This window comes from Narcine bancroftii, chromosome 12 (genome assembly GCF_036971445.1).
Source record: "Narcine bancroftii isolate sNarBan1 chromosome 12, sNarBan1.hap1, whole genome shotgun sequence".
In the NCBI taxonomy this organism is placed as follows: domain Eukaryota; kingdom Metazoa; phylum Chordata; class Chondrichthyes; order Torpediniformes; family Narcinidae; genus Narcine; species Narcine bancroftii.
The window spans coordinates 101,349,291-101,370,434 of NC_091480.1; positions in this window are offsets into that span (position 1 = coordinate 101,349,291).

Consider the following 21,144-nt stretch of genomic DNA (forward strand, 5'->3'; position numbering starts at 1 on the left):
ATTCCCTGCCTCAGATTCCCTGCCTCAGATTCCTTTCCTCAGATTCCCTGCCTCTGTTTCCCCGCCTCTGATTCCCCACGTCTGATTCCCCACCTCAGATTCCCCGCCTCTGATTCCCTGCCTGAGATTCTATGCCTCAGATTCCCCGCCTCAGATTCCCTGCCTCAGATTCCCCGCCTCAGATTCCCCGCCTCAGATTCCCCGCCTCAGATTCCCCGCCTCAGATTCCCCGCCTCAGATTCCCCTCCTCAGTTTCTCCGCCTCAGATTCCCCGCCTCAGATTCCCTGCCTCAGATTCCCTGCCTCAGATTCCCTGCCTCAGCTTCCCTTCATCTGATTCCCTCCATCTGATTCCCTCCCTCTGATTCCCTGCCTCAGATTCCCTGCCTCTGATTCCCCGCCTCTGATTCCCCGCCTCAGATTCCCTGCCTCAGATTCCCTGCCTCAGATTCCCTGCCTCAGATTTCCTGCCTCAGATTCCCTGCCTCTGATTCCGCACCTCTAATTCCACGCCTCTCTTTCCTTGTCTCTGATTCCACGCCTCTGATTCCCTGCCTCTGATTCCCTGCCTCTGATTCCACGCCTCTGATTCCCTGCCTCTGATACCCTGCCTCTCTTTGCCTGCCTCTATTTCCGTGACTCATTCTCTGCATCTAGTTTCCCTTCATCTCATTTGCCCCCTCTGATAACCCGCCTCTGATTCCATGCCTCTGATTCACTGCCTCAGATTCCGTGCCTCAGATTCCCCGACTCAGATTTACCGCCTCAGATTCCCCGCCTCAGATTCCGTGCCTCAGATTCACTGCCTCAGATTCCCTGCCTCAGATTCCCTGCCTCAGATTCCCTGTCTCCGATTCCCCGCCTCTGATTCCCCGCCTCTGATTCCCAGCCTCTGAATCCCCGCCTCTGAATCCCCGCCTCTGATTCCCCGCCTCTGTTTCCCCGCCTCTGATTCCCCGCCTCTGATTCCAGGCCTCTTATTCCCCGCCTCTGATTCCCCGCCTCTGATTCCCCGCCTCTGATTCCCCGCCTCTGATTCCCCGTGTCTGATTCCCTGCCTCAGATTCCCCGGCTCTGACTCCCTGCATCAGATTCCCTGCCTCAAATTCCCTGCCTCTGATTCCCCGCCTCTGTTTCCCCGCCTCTGATTCCCCACCTCTGTCTGTATGCCTCTCTTTCGCCTCCGCTTTTTCCCCTACACTCTTTCCGCTCCTCTCTTTCCCTCCCTCAATTTCAACAACTCTGTTTGATCTGTTCTGTGTACCTCATTTTCAACACACAAGTTCCAACCAGTATGTTTCACCCATCACTTTCCCCGCCTCTATTTTTCCACCTATGTTTACCCGCCTCTGTTTACCCACCTGTTTCACCGCCTCTGATTCCCCGCCTCTGATTCCCCACCTCTGTCTCGACGCCTCTCTTTCGCCTCCACTCTTTCCACTCCACTCTTTCCGTGCCTGTCTTTCCCCCCCTCAATTTCAACAACACTGTTTGATCTGTTTTGTGTACCTGATTTTAAACACACAAGTTCCAACCACTATGTTTTGCCCGCCTCTTTCCCCGCCGCTATTTATCCACCTATGTTTACATGCCTCTGTTTACCCGCCTGTTTCCCCACCTCTGATTCCCCACCTTTCATTCCCCGCCTCTCTTTCCCTCCCTCTATTTCCGCGCCTCTTTCTCTGCCTCTTTTTCCCCACAACGCTTATCCTCCCGCTGATTCCCCGCCTCTGATTCCCCGCCTCTGATTCCCTGCCTCTGATTCCCCGCCTCTGATTCCCTGCCTCAGATTCCCTGCCTCAGATTCCCTGCCTCAGATTCCCTGCCTCTGATTCCCCGCCTCTGATTCCCCGCTTCTTATTCCCCGCCTCTGATTCCCCGCCTCTGATTCCCCGTGTCTGATTCCCTGCCTCAGATTCCCCGGCTCTGACTCCCTGCATCAGATTCCCTGCCTCAAATTCCCTGCCTCTGATTCCCCGCCTCTGATTCCCTGCCTCTGATTCCACGCCTCTGATTCCTGCCTCAGATTCCCTGCCTCAGATTCCCTGCCTCAGATTTCCTGCTTCTGATTCCCCGCCTTTGATTCCCTGCCTCTTATTCCCCGCCTCTGATTCCCCGCATCTGATTCCCCAGCTCTGATTCCCTGCCTCTGATTCCCTGCCTCTGATTCCCTGCCTCTTATTCCCTGCCTCTGATTCCCTGCCACTGATACCCCGCCTCCGATTCCACACCAATGTTTGACCGCCTCTGATTCCCCGCCTCTGATTCCCCGCCTCTGATTCCCCGCCTCTGATTCCCTGCCTCAGATTCCCCGGCTCTGATTCCCTGCATCAGATTCCCTGCATCAGATTACATGCCTCTGATTCCCCGCCTCTGATTCCCTGCCTCAGATTCCCTGCCTCTGATTCCCTGCCTCAGATTCCCTGCCTCAGATTCCCTGCCTCAGATTCCCTGCCTCTGATTCCCCGCCTTTGATTCCCCGCCTCTTATTCCCCACCTCTGATTCCCCGCCTCTGATTCCCCGCCTCTGTTTCCCCACCTCTGAATCCCCGCCTCTGATTCCCCGCCTCAGATTCCCCGGCTCTGATTCCCTGCCTGAGATTCCCTGCCTCAGATACCCCGCCTCAGAATCCCCGCCTCAGATTCCCCGTCTCAGATTCCCCGCCTCAGATTCCCCGCCTCAGATTCCCCGCCTCAGATTCCCCGCCTCAGATTCCCCGCCTCAGATTCCCCGCCTCAGATTCCCCGCCTCAGATTCCCCGCCTCAGATTCCCCGCCTCAGATTCCCTGCCTTAGATTCCCTGCCTCTGATTGCCTGCCTCTGATTCCCTGCCTCTGATTCCCTGCCTCTGATTGCCTGCCTCTGATTCCCTGCCTCTGATACCCTGCCTCTGATTCCCTGCCTCTGATTCCCTGCCTCAAAAATCCCTGCCTCTGATTCCCTGCCTCTGATTCCGCGCCTCTGATTCCCCGCCACTCTTTCCGTGTCTCTGATTCCCCGCCGCAGATTCCCTGCCTCAGATACCCTGCCTCTCTTTGCCTGCCTTTATTTCCGTGCCTCTTTCTCTGCATTTAGATTCCCACATCTGATTTGCCCCCTCTTGTTACCCGCCTCTGATTCCATGCCTCTGATTCCCCGCCTCTGATTCCCCGCCTCTGATTCCCCGCCTCTGATTCCCTGCCTCAGATTCCCTGCCTCAGATTCCTTTCCTCAGATTCCCTGCCTCTGTTTCCCCGCCTCTGATTCCCCACGTCTGATTCCCCACCTCAGATTCCCCGCCTCTGATTCCCTGCCTGAGATTCTATGCCTCAGATTCCCCGCCTCAGATTCCCTGCCTCAGATTCCCCGCCTCAGATTCCCCGCCTCAGATTCCCCGCCTCAGATTCCCCGCCTCAGATTCCCCGCCTCAGATTCCCCTCCTCAGTTTCTCCGCCTCAGATTCCCCGCCTCAGATTCCCTGCCTCAGATTCCCTGCCTCAGATTCCCTGCCTCAGCTTCCCTTCATCTGATTCCCTCCATCTGATTCCCTCCCTCTGATTCCCTGCCTCAGATTCCCTGCCTCTGATTCCCCGCCTCTGATTCCCCGCCTCAGATTCCCTGCCTCAGATTCCCTGCCTCAGATTCCCTGCCTCAGATTTCCTGCCTCAGATTCCCTGCCTCTGATTCCGCACCTCTAATTCCACGCCTCTCTTTCCTTGTCTCTGATTCCACGCCTCTGATTCCCTGCCTCTGATACCCTGCCTCTCTTTGCCTGCCTCTATTTCCGTGACTCATTCTCTGCATCTAGTTTCCCACATCCCATTTGCCCCCTCTGATAACCCGCCTCTGATTCCATGCCTCTGATTCACTGCCTCTGTTTCCCTGCCTCTGATTCCCTGCCTCTGATTCCCTGCCTCTGATTCCCTGCCTCTGATTCCGCACCTCTAATTCCACGCCTCTCTTTCCTTGTCTCTGATTCCACGCCTCTGATTCCCTGCCTCTGATACCCTGCCTCTCTTTGCCTGCCTCTATTTCCGTGACTCATTCTCTGCATCTAGTTTCCCACATCCCATTTGCCCCCTCTGATAACCCGCCTCTGATTCCATGCCTCTGATTCACTGCCTCAGATTCCGTGCCTCAGATTCCGTGCCTCAGATTCCCCGACTCAGATTTACCGCCTCAGATTCCCCGCCTCAGATTCCGTGCCTCAGATTCACTGCCTCAGATTCCCTGCCTCAGATTCCCTGCCTCAGATTCCCTGTCTCCGATTCCCCGCCTCTGATTCCCCGCCTCTGATTCCCCGCCTCTGATTCCCAGCCTCTGAATCCCCGCCTCTGAATCCCCGCCTCTGATTCCCCGCCTCTGTTTCCCCGCCTCTGATTCCCCGCCACTGATTCCCCGCCTCTGATTCCACGCCTCTGATTCCCCGCCTCTGATTCCAGGCCTCTTATTCCCCGCCTCTGATTCCCCACCTCTGATTGCCTGCCACTGATTGCCCGCCTCTGAATCCCCGCCTCTGTTTCCCCGCCTCTGATTCCCCACCTCTGTCTGTATGCCTCTCTTTTGCCTCCGCTTTTTCCCCTACACTCTTTCCGCGCCTCTCCTTCCCTCCCTCAATTTCAACAACTCTGTTTGATCTGTTCTGTGTACCTCATTTTCAACACACAAGTTCCAACCACTATGTTTCACCCATCACTTTCCCCGCCTCTATTTTTCCGCCTATGTTTACCCGCCTCTGTTTACCCACCTGTTTCACCGCCTCTGATTTCCCGCCTCTGATTCCCCACCTCTGTCTCGACGCCTCTCTTTCGCCACCACTCTTTCCACTCCACTCTTTCCGTGCCTGTCTTTCCCCCCCTCAATTTCAACAACACTGTTTGATCTGTTTTGTGTACCTGATTTTAAACACACAAGTTCCAACCACTATGTTTTGCCCGCCTCTTTCCCCGCCGCTATTTATCCACCTATGTTTACATGCCTCTGTTTACCCGCCTGTTTCCCCACCTCTGATTCCCCACCTTTCATTCCCCGCTTCTCTTTCCCTGCCTCTATTTCCGCGCCTCTTTCTCTGCCTCTCTTTCCCCACAATGCTTTTCCTCCCGCTGATTCCCCGCCTCTGATTCCCCGCCTCTGATACCCTGCCTCTGATTCCCCGCCTCTGATTCCCTGCCTCAGATTCCCTGCCTCAGATTCCCTGCCTCAGATTCCCTGCCTCTGATTCCCCGCCTCTGATTCCCCGCCTCTTATTCCCCGCCTCTGATTCCCCGCCTCTGATTCCCCGTGTCTGATTCCCTGCCTCAGATTCCCTGCCTCTGATTCCCCGCCTCTGATTCCCCGCCTCTTATTCCCCGCCTCTGATTCCCCGCCTCTGATTCCCCGGCTCTGATTCCCTGCATCAGATTCCCTGCCTCAGATTCCCTGCCTCTGATTCCCCGCCTCTGATTCCCCGCCTCTGATTCCCCGCCTCTGATTCCTGCCTCAGATTCCCTGCCTCAGAATCCCTGCCTCAGATTTCCTGCTTCTGATTCCCCGCCTTTGATTCCCTGCCTCTTATTCCCCGCCTCTGATTCCCCGCATCTGATTCCCCACCTCTGATTCCCTGCCTCCGATTCCCTGCCTCCGATTCCCTGCCTCTGATTCCCTGCCTCTTATTCCCTGCCTCTGATACCCTGCCTCTGATACCCCGCCTCCGATTCCACACCAATGTTTCACCGCCTCTGTTTCTCTGCCTCTTATTTCCCGGCTCAGATTCGCCGGCTCTGATTCTGCGCCTCTGATTCCACGCTTCTCTTTCCGTGTCTCTGATAGCCCGCCTCTGATTCCCCGCCTCTGATTCCCCACCTTCCATTCCCCGCCTCTCTTTCCCTGCCTCTATTTCCTCGCCTCTTTCTCTGCCTCTCTTTCTCCACATCTCTTTTCCTCCCACTGATTCCCCGCCTCTGATTCCCCGCCTCTGATTCCCTGCCTCTGATTCCCCGCCTCTGATTCCCCGCCTCTGATTCCCTGCCTCAGATTCCCTGCCTCAGATTCCCTGCCTCAGATTCCCGGCCTCTGATTCCCCGCCTATGATTCCCCGCCACTTATTCCCCGCCTCTGATTCCCCGCCTCTGATTCCCCGCCTCTGATTCCCTGCCTCAGATTCCCCGGCTCTGATTCCCTGCATCAGATTCCCTGCCTCAGATTCCCTGCCTCTGATTCCCCGCCTCTGATTCCCTGCCTCTGACTCCCCGCCTCTGATTCCCTGCCTCAGATTCCCTGCCTCAGATTCCCTGCCTCAGATTCCCTGCCTCTGATTCCCCGCCTTTGATTCCCCGCCTCTTATTCCCCGCCTCTGATTCCCCGCCTCTGATTCCCCGCCTCTGATTCCCCGCCTCTGATTCCCTGCCTCTGCTTCCCCGCCTCTGAATCCCCGCCTCTGATTCCCCGCCTCAGATTCCCCGGCTCTGATTCCCTGCCTGAGATTCCCTGCCTCAGATACCCCGCCTCAGATTCCGCGCCTCAGATACCCCGCCTCAGAATCCCCGCCTCAGATTCCCCGCCTCAGATTCCCCGTCTCAGATTCCCCGCCTCAGATTCCCCGCCTCAGATTCCCCGCCTCAGATTCCCCGCCTCAGATTCCCCGCCTCAGATTCCCCGCCTCAGATCCCCCGCCTCAGATTCGCCGCCTCAGATTCCCTGCCTCAGATTCCCTGCCTCTGATTGCCTGCCTCTGATTCCCTGCCTCTGATTCCCTGCCTCTGATTCCCTGCCTCTGATTCCCTGCCTCTGATTCCCTGCCTCTGATTCCCTGCCTCTAAATCCCTGCCTCTGATTCCCTGCCTCTGATTTCCTGCCTCTAATTCCGCGCCTCTGATTCCCCGCCTCTCTTTCCGTGTCTCTGATTCCCCGCCTCAGATTCCCTGCCTCAGATACCCTGCCTCTCTTTGCCTGCCTCTATTTCCGTGCCTCTTTCTCTGCATCTAGTTTCCCACATCTCATTTGCCCCCTCTGATTACCCGCCTCTGATTCCATGCCTCTGATTCCCCGCCTCTGATTCCCTGCCTCTGATTCCCTGCCTCAGATTCCCTGCCTCAGATTCCTTTCCTCAGATTCCCTGCCTCTGTTTCCCTGCCTCTGATTCCCCACATCTGATTCCCCACCTCAGATTCCCCGGCTCTGATTCCCTGCCTGAGATTCCATGCCTCAGATTCCCCGCCTCAGATTCCCTGCCTCAGATTCCCCGCCTCAGATTCCCCGCCTCAGATGCCCCGCCTCAGATTCCCCGCCTCAGATTCCCCGCCTCAGATTCCCCGCCTCAGTTTCTCCGCCTCAGATTCCCCGCCTCAGATTCCCTGCCTCAGATTCCCTGCCTCAGATTCCCTGCCTCAGATTCCCTGCCTCAGCTTCCCTTCATCTCATTCCCTTCATCTGATTCCCTGCCTCTGATTCCCTGCCTCTGATTCCCTGCCTCTGATTCCCTGCCTCTGATTCCCTGCCTCTGATTCCCTGCCTCTGATTCACTGCCTCAGATTCTGTGCCTCAGATTCCCCGACTCAGATTTACCGACTCAGATTCCCCGCCTCAGATTCCCTGCCTCAGATTCCCTGCCTCAGATTCCCTGCCTCAGATTCCCTGCCTCAGATTCCCTGTCTCCGATTCCCCGCCTCTGATTCCCTGCCACTAATACCCCGCCTCCGATTCCACACCAATGTTTCACAGCCTCTGTTTCTCTGCCTCTTATTTCCCGGCTCAGATTCGCCGGCTCTGATTCCGCGCCTCTGATACCACGCTTCTCTTTCAGTGTCTCTGATAGCCCGCCTCTGATTCCCCGCCTCTGATTCCCCACCTTTCATTCCCCGCCTCTCTTTCCCTGCCTCTATTTCCGCGCATCTTTCTCTGCCTCTCTTTCCCCACATCTCTTTTCCTCCCGCAGATTCCCCGCCTCTGATTCCCCGCCTCTGATTCCCTGCCTCTGATTCCCCGCCTCTGATTCCCTGCCTCAGATTCCCTGCCTCAGATTCCCTGCCTCAGATTCCAGGCCTCTGATTCCCCGCCTCTGATTCCCCGCCTCTTATTTCCCGCCTCTGATTCCCCGCCTCTGAATCCCCGCCTCTGATTCCCTGCCTCAGATTCCCCGGCTCTGATTCCCTGCATCAGATTCCCTGCCTCAGATTCCCTGCCTCTGATTCCCCGCCTCTGATTCCCTGCCTCTGATTCCCCGCCTCTGATTCCCCGCCTCAGATTCCCCGGCTCTGATTCCCTGCCTGAGAAACTCTGCCTCAGATACCACGCCTCAGATTCCCCGCCTCAGATTCCCCGTCTCAGATTCCCCACCTCAGATTCCCCGCCTCAGATTCCCCGCCTCAGATTCCCTGCCTCAGATTCCCCGCCTCAGATTCCCCGCCTCAGATTCCCCGCCTCAGATTCCCCGCCTCAGATTCCCTGCCTCAGATTCCCTGCCTCAGATTCCCTGCCTCTGATTCCATGCCTCTGATTCCCCGCCTCTGATTCCCCGCCTCTGATTCCCCGCCTCTGATTCCCTGCCTCAGATTCCATGCCTCAGATTCCTTTCCTCAGAATCCCTGCTTCTGTTTCCCCGCCTCTGATTCCCCGCCTCAGATTCCCTGCCTCAGATTCCCTGCCTCAGATTCCCTGCCTCAGCTTCCCTTCATCAGATTCCCTGCCTCTGATTGCCTGCCTCTGATTCCCTGCCTCTGATTCCCTGCCTCTGATTCCCTGCCTCTGATTCCCTGCCTCTGATTTCCTGCCTCTGATTCCCTGCCTCAGATTCCCCGCCTCAGATTCCCCGCCTCAGATTCCCCTCCTCAGTTTCTCCGCCTCAGATTCCCCGCCTCAGATTCCCTGCCTCAGATTCCCTGCCTCAGATTCCCTGCCTCAGCTTCCCTTCATCAGATTCCCTGCCTCTGATTGCCTGCCTCTGATTCCCTGCCTCTGATTCCCTGCCTCTGATTCCCTGCCTCTGATTCCCTGCCTCTGATTTCCTGCCTCTGATTCCCTGCCTCAGATTCCCTGCCTCAGATTCCTTTCCTCAGATTCACTGCCTCTGTTTCCCCGCCTCTGATTCCCCACGTCTGATTCCCCGCCTCAGATTCCCCGCCTCAGATTCCCTGCCTCAGATTCCCCACCTCAGATTCCCCTCCTCAGTTTCTCCGCCTCAGATTCCCCGCCTCAGATTCCCCGCCTCAGATTCCCTGCCTCAGATTCCCTGCCTCAGCTTCCCTTCATCAGATTCCCTGCCTCTGATTGCCTGCCTCTGATTCCCTGCCTCTGATTCCCTGCCTCTGATTTCCTGCCTCTGATTCCCTGCCTCTGATTCCCTGCCTCTGATTTCCTGCCTCTGATTCCCTGCCTCTGATACCCTGCCTCTCTTTGCCTGCCTCTATTTCCGTGCCTCATTCTCTTCATCTAGTTTCCCACATCTCATTTTCCCCCTCTGATAACCCGCCTCTGATTCCATGCCTCTGATTCACTGCCTCAGATTCCGTGCCTCAGATTCCGTGCCTCAGATTTACCGCCTCAGATTCCCCGCCTCAGATTCCCTGCCTCAGATTCCCTGCCTCAGATTCCCTGTCTCCGATTCGCCGCCTCTGATTCCCCGCCTCTGATTCCCTGCCTCTGATTCCCTGCCTCTGATTCCCTGCCTCTGATTTCCTGCCTCTGATTCCCTGCCTCAGATTCCCTGCCTCAGATTCCTTTCCTCAGATTCACTGCCTCTGTTTCCCCGCCTCTGATTCCCCACGTCTGATTCCCCGCCTCAGATTCCCCGCCTCAGATTCCCTGCCTCAGATTCCCCGCCTCAGATTCCACGCCTCAGATTCCCCGCCTCAGATTCCCCGCCTCAGATTCCCCTCCTCAGTTTCTCCGCCTCAGATTCCCCGCCTCAGATTCCCCGCCTCAGATTCCCTGCCTCAGATTCCCTGCCTCAGCTTCCCTTCATCAGATTCCCTGCCTCTGATTGCCTGCCTCTGATTCCCTGCCTCTGATTCCCTGCCTCTGATTCCCTGCCTCTGATTTCCTGCCTCTGATTCCCTGCCTCTGATTCCCTGCCTCAGATTCCCTTGCTCAGATTCCCTGCCTCAGATTCCCTGCCTCAGATTCCTTGTCTCCGATTCGCCGCCTCTGATTCCCCGCCTCTGATTCCCCGCCTCTGATTCCCAGCCTCTGAATCCCCGCCTCTGAATCCCCGCCTCTGATTCCCCGCCTCTGTTTCCCCGCCTCTGATTCCCCGCCACTGATTCCCCGCCTCTGATTCCACGCCTCTGATTCCCCGCCTCTGATTCCAGGCCTCTTATTCCCCGCCTCTGATTCCCCACCTCTGATTGCCTGCCACTGATTGCCCGCCTCTGATTCCCCGCCTCTGTTTCCCCGCCTCTGATTCCCCACCTCTGTCTGTATGCCTCTCTTTCGCCTCCGCTTTTTCCCCTACACTCTTTCCGCGCCTCTCTTTCCCTCCCTCAATTTCAACAACTCTGTTTGATCTGTTCTGTGTACCTCATTTTCAACACACAAGTTCCAACCACTATGTTTCACCCATCACTTTCCCCGCCTCTATTTTTCCGCCTATGTTTACCCGCCTCTGTTTACCCACCTGTTTCACCGCCTCTGATTCCCCGCCTCTGATTCCCCGCCTCTGATTCCCCGCCTCTGATTCCCCACCTCTGTCTCGACGCCTCTCTTTCGCCTCCACTCTTTCCACTCCACGCTTTCCGTGCCTGTCTTTCCCTCCCTCAATTTCAACAACACTGTTTGATCTGTTTTGTGTACCTGATTTTAAACACACAAGTTCCAACCACTATGTTTTGCCCGCCTCTTTCCCCGCCGCTATTTATCCACCTATGTTTACCTGCCTCTGTTTACACGCCTGTTTCCCCACCTCTGATTCCCCACCTTTCATTCCCCGCCTCCCTTTCCCTGCCTCTATTTCCGCGCCTCTTTCTCTGCCTCTCTTTCCCCACAACGCTTTTCCTCCCGCTGATTCCCCGCCTCTGATTCCCCGCCTCTGATTCCCTGCCTCTGATTCCCCGCCTCTGATTCCCCGCCTCAGATTCCCTGCCTCAGATTCCCTGCCTCATATTCCCTGCCTCTGATTCCCCGCCTCTGATTCCCCGCCTCTTATTCCCCGCCTCTGATTCCCCGCCTCTGATTCCCCGTGTCTGATTCCCTGCCTCAGATTTCCCGGCTCTGATTCCCTGCATCAGATTCCCTGCCTCAGATTCCCTGCCTCTGATTCCCCGCCTCTGATTCCCTGCCTCTGATTCCCCGCCTCTGATTCCTGCCTCAGATTCCCTGCCTCAGATTCCCTGCCTCAGATTTCCTGCTTCTGATTCCCCGCCTTTGATTCCCTGCCTCTTATTCCCCGCCTCTGATTCCCCGCATCTGATTCCCCGCCTCTGATTCCCTGCCTCTTATTCCCTGCCACTGATACCCCGCCTCCGATTCCACACCAATGTTTCACCGCCTCTGTTTCTCTGCCTCTTATTTCCCGGCTCAGATTCGCCGGCTCTGATTCCGCGCCTCTGATTCCACGCTTCTCTTTCCGTGTCTCTGATAGCCCGCCTCTGATTCCCCGCCTCTGATTCCCTGCCTCTGATTCCCCGCCTCTGATTCCCTGCCTCTGATTCCCCGCCTCTGATTCCCTGCCTCAGATTCCCTGCCTCTGATTCCCCGCCTCTGATTCCCTGCCTCAGATTCCCTGCCTCTGATTCCCTGCCTCAGATTCCCTGCCTCAGATTCCCTGCCTCTGATTCCCTGCCTCTGATTCCCTGCCTCTGATTCCCCGCCTCTGATTCCCTGCCTCAGATTCCCTGCCTCAGATTCCCTGCCTCAGAATCCCGGCCTCTGATTCCCCGCCTCTGATTCCCCGCCACTTATTCCCCGCCTCTGATTCCCCGCCTCTGATTCCCTGCCTCAGATTCCCCGGCTCTGATTCCCTGCATCAGATTCCCTGCCTCAGATTCCCTGCCTCTGATTCCCCGCCTCTGATTCCCTGCCTCTGATTCCCCGCCTCTGATTCCCTGCCTCAGATTCCCTGCCTCAGATTCCCTGCCTCAGATTCCCTGCCTCTGATTCCCCGCCTTTGATTCCCCACCTCTTATTCCCCGCCTCTGATTCCCCGCCTCTGATTCCCCGCCTCTGATTCCGTGCCTCTGTTTCCCCGCCTCTGAATCCCCGCCTCTGAATCACCGCCTCAGATTCCCCGGCTCTGATTCCCTGCCTGAGATTCCCTGCCTCAGATACCCCGCCTCAGATTCCGCTCCTCAGATTCCCCGCCTCAGATTCCCCGCCTCAGATTCCCCGCCTCAGATTCCCCGCCTCAGATTCCCCGCCTCAGATTCCCCGCCTCAGATTCCCCGCCTCAGATTCCCCGCCTCAGATTCCCCGCCTCAGATTCCCCGCCTCAGATTCCCCGCCTCAGATTCCCCGCCTCAGATTCCCCGCCTCAGATTCCCCGCCTCTGATTCCCTGCCTCTGATTCCCTGCCTCAGATACCCTGCCTCTCTTTGCCTGCCTCTATTTCCGTGCCTCTTTCTCTGCATCTAGTTTCCCACATCTCATTTGCCCCCTCTGATTACCCGCCTCTGATTCCATGCCTCTGATTCCCCGCCTCTGATTCCCCGCCTCTGATTCCCCGCCTCTGATTCCCTGCCTCAGATTCCATGCCTCAGATTCCTTTCCTCAGATTCCCTGCCTCTGTTTCCCCACCTCTGATTCCCCACATCTGATTCCCCACCTCAGATTCCCCGGCTCTGATTCCCTGCCTGAGATTCCATGCCTCAGATTCCCCGCCTCAGATTCCCTGCCTCAGATTCCCCTCCTCAGATTCCCCGCCTCAGATGCCCAGCCTCAGATTCCCCGCCTCAGATTCCCCGCCTCAGATTCCCCGCCTCAGTTTCTCCGCCTCAGATTCCCCGCCTCAGATTCCCTGCCTCAGATTCCCTGCCTCAGATTCCCTGCCTCAGCTTCCCTTCATCTGATTCCCTTCATCTGATTCCATGCCTCTGAATCCCTGCCTCTGATTCCCTGCCTCTGATTCCCTGCCTCTGATTCCCCGCCTCTGATTCCCCGCCTCAGATTCCCTGCCTCAGATTCCCTGCCTCAGATTCCCTGCCTCAGATTTCCTGCCTCAGATTCTCTGCCTCTGATTCCCTGCCTCTGATTCCCTGCCTCTGATTCTCTGCCTCTGATTCCGCACCTCTGATTCCACGTCTCTCTTTCATTGTCTCTGATTCCACGCCTCTGATTCCCTGCCTCTGATACCCTGCCTCTCTTTGCCTGCCTCTATTTCCGTGCCTCTTTTTCTGCATCTACATTCCCACATCTCATTTGCCCCCTCTGATAACCCGCCTCTGATTCCATGCCTCTGATTTACTGCCTCAGATTCTGTGCCTCAGATTCCCCGACTCAGATTTATCGCCTCAGATTCCCCGCCTCAGATTCCCTGCCTCAGATTCCCTGCCTCAGATTCCCTGCCTCAGATTCCCTGCCTCAGATTCCCTGTCTCCGATTCCCCGCCTCTGATTCCCCGCCTCTGATTCCCTGCCACTGATACCCCGCCTCCGATTCCACACCAATGTTTCACAGCCTCTGTTTCTCTGCCTCTTATTTCCCGGCTCAGATTCGCCGGCTCTGATTCCGCGCCTCTGATTCCACGCTTCTCTTTCCGTGTCTCTGATAGCCCGCCTCTGATTCCCCGCCTCTGATTCCCCGCCTCTGATTCCCAGCCTCTGAATCCCCGCCTCTGAATCCCCGCCTCTGATTCCCCGCCTCTGATTCCCCACCTTTCATTCTCCGCCTCTCTTTCCCTGCCTCTATTTCCGCGCCTCTTTCTCTGCCTCTCTTTCCCCACATCTCTTTTCCTCCCGCTGATTCCCCGCCTCTGATTCCCCGCCTCTGATTCCCTGCCTCTGATTCCAGGCCTCTTATTCCCCGCCTCTGATTCCCCACCTCTGATTGCCTGCCACTGATTGCCCGCCTCTGTCTGTATGCCTCTCTTTCGCCTCCGCTTTTTCCCCTACACTCTTTCCGCGCCTCTCTTTCCCTCCCTCAATTTCAACAACTCTGTTTGATCTGTTCTGTGTACCTCATTTTCAACACACAAGTTCCAACCACTATGTTTCACCCATCACTTTCCCCGCCTCTATTTTTCCTCCTATGTTTACCCGCCTCTGTTTACCCACCTGTTTCACCGCCTCTGATTCCCCGCCTCTGATTCCCCACCTCTGTCTCGACACCTCTCTTTCGCCTCCACTCTTTCCACTCCACTCTTTACGTGCCTGTCTTTCCCTCCCTCAATTTCAACAACACTGTTTGATCTGTTTTGTGTACCTGATTTTAAACACACAAGTTCCAACCACTATGTTTTGCCCGCCTCTTTCCCCTCCGCTATTTATCCACCTATGTTTACCTGCCTCTGTTTACTCGCCTGTTTCCCCACCTCTGATTCCCCACCTTTCATTCCCCGCCTCTCTTTCCCTGCCTCTATTTCCGCGCCTCTTTCTCTGCCTCTCTTTCCCCACAACGCTTTTCCTCCCGCTGATTCCCCGCCTCTGATTCCCCGCCTCTGATTCCCTGCCTCTGATTCCCCGCCTCTGATTCCCTGCATCAGATTCCCTGCCTCAGATTCCCTGCCTCAGATTCCCTGCCTCTGATTCCCCGCCTCTGATTCCCCGCCTCTTATTCCCCGCCTCTGATTCCCCGCCTCTGATTCCCCGTGTCTGATTCCCTGCCTCAGATTCCCCGGCTCTGATTCCCTGCCTCTGATTCCCCGCCTCTGATTCCCTGCCTCTGATTCCCCGCCTCTGATTCCTGCCTCAGATTCCCTGCCTCAGATTCCCTGCCTCAGATTTCCTGCTTCTGATTCCCCGCCTTTGATTCCCTGCCTCTTATTCCCAGCCTCTGATTCCCCGCATCTGATTCCCCGCCCCTGATTCCCTGCCTCTGATTCCCTGCCTCTGATTCCCTGCCTCTGATTCCCTGCCTCTTATTCCCTGCCTCTGATTCCCTGCCACTGATACCCCGCCTCCGATTCAACACCAATGTTTCACCGCCTCTGTTTCTCTGCCTCTTATTTCCCGGCTCAGATTCGCCGGCTCTGATTCCGCGCCTCTGATTCCACGCTTCTCTTTCCGTGTCTCTGATAGCCCGCCTCTGATTCCCCGCCTCTGATTCCCCACCTTTCATTCCCCGCCTCTCTTTCCCTGCCTCTATTTCCGCGCCTCTTTCTCTGCCTCTCTTTCTCCACATCTCTTTTCCTCCCACTGATTCCCCGCCTCTGATTCCCCGCCTCTGATTCCCTGCCTCTGATTCCCCGCCTCTGATTCCCTGCCTCAGATTCCCTGCCTCAGATTCCCTGCCTCAGATTCCCGGCCTCTGATTCCCCACCTCTGATTCCCCGCCACTTATTCCCCGCCTCTGATTCCCCGCCTCTGATTCCCCGCCTCTGATTCCCTGCCTCAGATTCCCTGGCTCTGATTCCCTGCATCAGATTCCCTGCCTCAGATTCCCTGCCTCTGATTCCCCGCCTCTGATTCCCTGCCTCAGATTCCCTGCCTCAGATTCCCTGCCTCAGATTCCCTGCCTCAGATTCCCTACCTCAGATTCCCTGCCTCTGATTCGCCGCCTCTGATTCCCCGCCTCTGATTCCCTGCCTCTGTTTCCCCGCCTCTGAATCCCCGCCTCTGATTCCTCGCCTCAGATTCCCCGGCTCTGATTCCCTGCCTGAGATTCCCTGCCTCAGATACCCCGCCTCAGATTCCCCGCGTCAGATTCCCCGCCTCAGATACCCCGCCTCAGAATCCCCGCCTCAGATTCCCCGCCTCAGATTCCCCGCCTCAGATTCCCCGCCTCAGATTCCCCGCCTCAGATTCCCCGCCTCAGATTCCCTGCCTCAGATTCCCTGCCTCTGATTGCCTGCCTCTGATTCCCTGCCTCTGATTCCCTGCCTCTGATTCCCTGCCTCTAAATCCCTGCCTCTGATTCCCTGCCTCTGATTCCCTGCCTCTGATTCCGCGCCTCTGATTCCCCGCCTCTCTTTCCGTGTCTCTGATTCCCCGCCTCAGATTCCCTGCCTCAGATACCCTGCCTCTCTTTGCCTGCCTCTATTTCCGTGCCTCTTTCTCTGCATCTAGTTTCCCACATCTCATTTGCCCCCTCTGATTACCTGCCTCTGATTCCATGCCTCTGATTCCCCGCCTCTGATTCCCCGCCTCTGATTCCCTGCCTCAGATTCCCTGCCTCAGATTCCTTTCCTCAGATTCCCTGCCTCTGTTTCCCCGCCTCTGATTCCCCACGTCTGATTCCCCACCTCAGATTCCCCGCCTCAGATGACCCGCCTCAGATTCCCCGCCTCAGATTCCCCACCTCAGATTCCCTGCTCAGTTTCTCCTCCTCAGATTCCCCGCCTCATATTCCCTGCCTCAGATTCCCTGCCTCAGATTCCCTGCCTCAGCTTCCCTTCATCTGATTCCCTTCATCTGATTCCCTGCCTCTGATTCCCTGCCTCTGATTCCCTGCCTCTGATTCCCCGCCTCTGATTCCCTGCCTCAGATTCCCTGCCTCAGATTCCTTTCCTCAGATTCCCTGCCTCTGTTTCCCCGCCTCTGATTCCCCACGTCTGATTCCCCACCTCAGATTCCCCGCCTCTGATTCCCTGCCTGAGATTCCATGCCTCAGATTCCCCGCCTCAGATTCCCTGCCTCAGATTCCCCGCCTCAGATTCCCCACCTCAGATTCCCCGCCTCAGATTCCCCTCCTCAGTTTTTCCGCCTCAGATTCCCCGCCTCAGATTCCCTGCCTCAGATTCCCTGCCTCAGATTCCCTGCCTCAGCTTCCCTTCATCTGATTCCCTTCATCTGATTCCCTCCCTCTGATTCCCTGCCTCAGATTCCCTGCCTCTGAATCCCCGCCTCTGATTCCCAGCCTCAGATTCCCTGCCTCAGATTCCCTGCCTCAGATTCCCTGCCTCAGATTTCCAGCCTCAGATTCCCTGCCTCTGATTGCCTGCCTCTGATTCCCTGCCTCTGTTTCCCTGCCTCTGATTCCCTGCCTCTGATTCCCTGCCTCTGATTCCCTGCCTCTCTTTGCCTGCCTCTATTTCCGTGACTCATTCTCGTCATCTAGTTTCCCACATCTCATTTGCCCCCTCTGATAACCCGCCTCTGATTCCATGCCTCTGATTCACTGCCTCAGATTCCGTGCCTCAGATTCACCGACTCAGATTTACCGCCTCAGATTCCGCGCCTCAGATTCCGTGCCTCAGATTCACTGCCTCAGATTCCCTGCCTCAGATTCCCTGCCTCAGATTCCCTGTCTCCGATTCGCCGCCTCTGATTCCCCGCCTCTGATTCCCCGCCTCTGATTCCCAGCCTCTGAATCCCCGCCTCTGAATCCCCGCCTCTGATTCCCCGCCTCTGTTTCCCCGCCTCTGATTCCCCGCCACTGATTCCCCGCCTCTGATTCCACGCCTCTGATTCCCCGCCTCTGATTCCAGGCCTCTTATTCCCCGCCTCTGATTCCCCACCTCTGATTGCCTGCCACTGATTGCCCGCCTCTGATTCCCCGCCTCTGTTTCCCCGCCTCTGATTCCCCACCTCTGTCTGTATGCCTCTCTTTCGCCTCCGCTTTTTCCCCTACACTCTTTCCGCGCCTCTCTTTCCCTCCCTCAATTTCAACAACTCTGTTTGATCTGTTCTGTGTACCTCATTTTCAACACACAAGTTCCAACCACTATGTTTCACCCATCACTTTCCACGCCTCTATTTTTCCGCCTATGTTTACCCGCCTCTGTTTACCCACCTGTTTCACCGCCTCTGATTCCCCGCCTCTGATTCCCCACCTCTGTCTCGACGCCTGTCTTTCGCCTCCACTCTTTCCACTCCACTCTTTCCGTGCCTGTCTTTCCCCCCCTCAATTTCAACAACACTGTTTGATCTGTTTTGTGTACCTGATTTTAAACACACAAATTCCAACCACTATGTTTTGCCCGCCTCTTTCCCCGCCGCTATTTATCCACCTATGTTTACATGCCTCTGTTTACTCGCCTGTTTCCCCACCTCTGATTCCCCACCTTTCATTCCCCGCATCTCTTTCCCTGCCTCTATTTCCGCGCATCTTTCTCTGCCTCTCTTTCCCCACATCTCTTTTCCTCCCGCAGATTCCCCGCCTCTGATTCCCCGCCTCTGATTCCCTGCCTCTGATTCCCCGCCTCTATTCCCTGCCTCAGATTCCCTGCCTCAGATTCCCTGCCTCAGATTCCCGGCCTCTGATTCCCCGCCTCTGATTCCCCGCCTCTTATTTCCCGCCTCTGATTCCCCGCCTCTGATTCCCCGCCTCTGATTCCCTGCCTCAGATTCCCCGGCTCTGATTCCCTGCATCAGATTCCCTGCCTCAGATTCCCTGCCTCTGATTCCCCGCCTCTGATTCCCTGCCTCTGATTCCCCGCCTATGATTCCCTGCCTCAGATTCCCTGCCTCAGATTCCCTGCCTCAGATTCCCCGCCTCTGATTCCCCGCCTTTGATTCCCCGCCTCTTATTCCCCGCCTCTGAATCCCCGCCTCTGATTCCCCGCCTAAGATTCCTCGGCTCTGATTCCCTGCCTGAGATTCCCTGCCTCAGATACCACGCCTCAGATTCCCCGCCTCAGATACCCCGTCTCAGATTCCCCACCTCAGATTCCCCACCTCAGATTCCCCGCCTCAGATTCCCCGCCTCAGATTCCCCGCCTCAGATTCCCCGCTTCAGATTCCCCGCCTCAGATTCCCCGCCTCAGATTCCCTGCCTCAGATTCCCTGCCTCTGATTGCCTGCCTCTGATTCCCTGCCTCTGATTCCCTGCCTCTGATTCACTGCCTCTGATTCCCTGCCTCTGATTCCCTGCCTCTGATTCCGCGCCTCTGATTCGCCGCCTCTCTTTCCGTGTCTCTGATTCCCCGCCTCAGATTCCCTGCCTCAGATACCCTGCCTCTCTTTGCCTGCCTCTATTTCCGTGCCTCTTTCTCTGCATCTAGATTCCCACATCTGATTTGCCCCCTCTGATTACCCGCCTCTGATTCCATGCCTCTGATTCCCCGCCTCTGATTCCCCGCCTCTGATTCCCCACCTCTGATTCCCTGCCTCAGATTCCCTGCCTCAGATTTCTTTCCTCAGATTCCCTGCCTGTTTCCCTGCCTCTGATTCCCTGCCTCTGATTCCCTGCCTCTGATTCCCTGCCTCTTATTCCCTGCCTCTGATTCCCTGCCACTGATACCCCGCCTCCGATTCCACACCAATGTTTCACCGCCTCTGTTTCTCTGCCTCTTATTTCCCGGCTCAGATTCGCCGGCTCTGATTCCGCGCCTCTGATTCCACGCTTCTCTTTCCGTGTCTCTGATAGCCCGCCTCTGATTCCCCGCCACTGATTCCCCACCTTTCATTCCCCGCCTCTCTTTCCCTGCCTCTATTTCCGCGCCTCTTTCTCTGCCTCTCTTTCTCCACATCTCTTTTCCTCCCACTGATTCCCCGCCTCTGATTCCCCGCCTCTGATTCCCTGCCTCTGATTCCCGCCTCTGATTCCCCGCCTCAGATTCCCTGCCTCAGATTCCCTGCCTCAAAATCCCGGCCTCTGATTCCCCGCCTCTGATTCCCCGCCACTTATTCCCCGCCTCTGATTCCCCGCCTCTGATTCCCCGCCTCAGATTCCCCGGCTCTGATTCCCTGCATCAGATTCCCTGCCTCAGATTCCCTGCCTCTGATTCCCCGCCTTTGATTCCCTGCCTCAGATTCCCCGGCTCTGATTCCCTGCATCAGATTCCCTGCCTCAGATTCCCTGCCTCTGATTCCCCGCCTCTGATTCCCCGCCACTTATTCCCCGCCTCTGATTCCCCGCCTCTGATTCCCTGCCTCTGATTCCCCGCCTCTGATTCCCTGCCTCAGATTCCCTGCCTCAGATTCCCTGCCTCAGATTCCCTGCCTCTGATTCCCCGCCTTTGATTCCCCGCCTCTGATTCCCCGCCTCTGATTCCGTGCCTCTGTTTCCCTGCCTCTGAATCCCCGCCTCTGATTCCCCGCCTCAGATTCCCCGGCTCTGATTCCCTGCCTGAGATTCCCTGCCTCAGATACCCCGCCTCAGATTCCGCACCTCAGATTCCCCGCCTCAGATACCCCGCCTCAGAATCCCCTCCTCAGATTCCCCGCCTCAGATTCCCCGCCTCAGATTCCCCGCCTCAGATTACCCGCCTCAGATTCCCCGCCTCAGATTCCCCGCCTCAGATTCCCCGCCTCAGATTCCCCGCCTCAGATTCCCCGCCTCAGATTCCCTGCCTCAGATTCCCTGCCTCTGATTCCCTGCCTCTGATTCCCTGCCTCTGATTCCCTGCCTCTGATTCCCTGCCTCTGATTCCCTGCCTCTGATTCCCTGCCTCTAAATCCTTGCCTCTGATTCCCTGCCTCTGATTCCCCGCCTCTGATTCCCTGCCTCAGATTCCCTGCCTCAGATTCCTTTCCTCAGATTCCCTGCCTCTGTTTCCCCGCCTCTGATTCCCCACATCTGATTCCCCACCTCAGATTCCCCGGCTCTGATTCCCTGCCTGAGATTCCATGCCTCAGATTCCCCGCCACAGATTCCCTGCCTCAGATTCCCCGCCTCAGATTCCCCGCCTCAGATGCCCCGCCTCAGATTCCCCGCCTCAGATTCCCCGCCTCAGATTCCCCGCCTCAGTTTCTCCGCCTCAGATTCCCCGCCTCAGATTCCCTGCCTCAGATTCCCTGCCTCAGATTCCCTGCCTCAGCTTCCCTTCATCTGATTCCCTTCATCTGATTCCCTGCCTCTGATTCCCTGCCTCTGATTCCCTGCCTCTGATTCCCCGCCTCTGATTCCCCGCCTCAGATTCCCTGCCTCAGATTCCCTGCCTCAGATTCCCTGCCTCAGATTTCCTGCCTCAGATTCTCTGCCTCTGATTGCCTGCCTCTGATTCCCTGCCTCTGATTCCCTGCCTCTGATTCTCTCCCTCTGATTCCGCACCTCTGATTCCACGCCTCCCTTTCCTTGTCTCTGATTCCCCGCCTCTAATTCCCTGCCTCTGATACCCTGCCTCTCTTTGCCTGCCTCTATTTCCGTGCCTCTTTCTCTGCATCTAGTTTCCCACATCTCATTTGCCCCCTCTGATAACCCGCCTGTGATTCCATGCCTCT